General features: G+C 52.9%; 1 long non-coding RNA gene across 1 annotated transcript; it reads left to right on the top strand.

Annotated features, from left to right (window-relative positions):
* The first annotated feature begins 1,825 nt into the window (after positions 1 to 1,825).
* LOC107576095 (uncharacterized) lies at positions 1,826 to 2,297 on the top strand. Its single transcript, XR_001607989.1, has 3 exons — positions 1,826 to 1,901; positions 1,999 to 2,068; positions 2,278 to 2,297. It is a non-coding gene; the product is annotated as an uncharacterized lncRNA (long non-coding RNA).

The following is a 2,297-nucleotide window of genomic DNA, read 5'->3' as shown; positions in this document are numbered from 1 at the left end:
GGAGGATTTAACCTCCTTGCCCCTCTGAGAAACCTGATGACCAAGTCGTGCTTCCCCAAAGACTTACCGTCTACTGCCTCGTGATGCGTGGCAATGGCGGCAACATACACTTTAAGGGTAGAGGGAGACAGCCTTCGCTCCAACCCATCCTGCAGGAAAGAAAGCACGACTCCAATCGGGCATCACATGAGCCAGCGAGACGGCCTGGGGCACGCTAACCAGGGCCCCAGCGACCGAACAGGCGGGACTAGGGAAACCACCGATGTACCTGCAGTGGGGCAGCGCAGTGGAACACAGGGACCCAACCCGGGAGGCTTCCGTGCGTCCCAGGGTGGGGTCTGAGTGCGCGGCGCACCACTTACCTGGCTCCACGGCTGGGCAGGGGGCTCGTGAGGAGGCATAGTGTCTTTGAACTGAACCCTGCTGCCCATTGGCGAAGGGAGAGGGGGACGGCCATGTGGAGACTGGGTGTCGCGCACTGCCATCCTCGCCCTTTTGGAACCCGGAGAAAAAGGAACCCGCTCTTCTGTTGAGGTTTTGGGCACCACTGGCTGAGTAGCCAGCGGCGGAACAGAAAAAAACAGGAACAAAGGTTTCTCCACCCGGCCCGGAGGGTGCCCTCGGTGACGAGCAGACAGAGGGGCTGCAGCCGGCGGTGGGGTGCAGACAGCAGCAGACCGCCGGGGCAGGATGTGTCGAAACGCCTCCGTCTGCTTCTGCACGGTGGAGAACTGTTGGGCAAAGCCCTCCACCGCTTCGCCGAATAGGCCGGCCTGGGAGATCGGGGAGTCCAGGAAGCGATGCTTGTCGGCCTCCCTCATATACGCCAAGGTCAGCCATAGGTGGCGCTCCTGGACCACCAATGTGGACATCGTCTGACCCAGGGCCCGCGCCTTGACTTTCGTCGCCCTAAGCGCGAGGTCCGTCGCCGTGCGCAGTTCCTGCAGCACACCTGGGTCAGCACCACCCTCGTGCAGCTGCTTCAACGCCTTGGCCTGGTGGACTTGCAGGAGGGCCATGGCGTGCAGGGCGGAAGCGGCCACAGTCCAGCAGCACTGTAAGCCTTAGCCGTCAGAGCGGACGAGAACTTATAGGCCCTGGACGGAAGGCGTGGACTACCCCTCCAGGTGGCGGTGCTTTGCGGCTAGAGCTGCATGGCAATAGCGCGCTCAACCTGAGGGATGTCCACATACCCTTGGGCTGCTTCAGCGTGCTGTAAGCCCAGGCACGAGAGGCAGCGATCATGACCATCAGATGGAGGCAGGAAACGACCGCATCCAGAAACACAGGAGCGGGAAGCCATCTTTAAAAAGACGCCCGTCGCTCGTGGAGCTCTTTTAGATATTTGCTCTTTTAGGAAAAAAAGGAGACACTCTTTTAGAGAGAGCGCTGAAGCGCCCAGGGGAGACCGCAGAATGGCAGCTGCAGCACGCCGAAGATGAGCAGCACTGAATGTCAACCCCCGCTGATGCGCCGTAACACCAACGCTAGCTGTTTCTTCCAAACACTCGCGGAGATTTGTCCTGAGAAGGCTCGGCTCCGACGCGAAAAGCTGATGTGCGAAACACGCACGCCAACTGTCATTGGCTTGTTTAGTTTACACTCGAAGGTGATTGGGCTCTCGGGCGAGATCCCAATTCGTCAGTCACGACTGACGTAACGTAGAACGTTACTGACTGAAAGGGAACATAGTATTTAAATACATACAGTAGGATGAATATGTATAGACTGAATTGAAATGGTAAAGATATTTCATGTTTATGAATGTATGCCAAAGAGCCTTCTAGATAGAGTCATTAATAAGTCAATGTCCTCCTCAGAACAAAATCTCAGAAGAAACGTTTTGAGGAGGAACTCAACGAGAGGATGATTCGAACTTTTGATGGCATCAATTCTCAAAAGTAGGTCACCTCATATCTCTGCTTTATTTGCCCATTATGTTTAATGTTCCAGTTCTGTGTTGGTTGGTTTTATCTATTCGTATCTTTTTTTCCATAGACAATGGCTCAAATCAGAGGACATTCAGAGAATATCTTTGTTTTTCCACAATAAAACATTGGAAAAAGAGGTAAGCACTGATACTTTGTAAGCTAATGTTAATTTGAACTAGAGTCATCCATAGTTTATTAATAATACGTCACCATATCAATAATTGAAATATAAACCTGTTTGCTGTCCCCCACGATAAGACTGAGAATGAGACGAATCAGTCAACTAAATTAAAAAAATACCAAATTGTTAGATCCTGTATGAGAACAGTGTGTCCTTTCCCTGCAGTATAGAGCAATGACCCTGCC

The sequence above is a fragment of the Sinocyclocheilus grahami genome, unplaced genomic scaffold (assembly GCF_001515645.1).
Source record: "Sinocyclocheilus grahami isolate Dianchi unplaced genomic scaffold, SAMN03320097.WGS_v1.1 scaffold3204.1, whole genome shotgun sequence".
NCBI lineage: Eukaryota > Metazoa > Chordata > Actinopteri > Cypriniformes > Cyprinidae > Sinocyclocheilus > Sinocyclocheilus grahami.
This window is presented reverse-complemented; position numbering and strand designations above follow the sequence as displayed.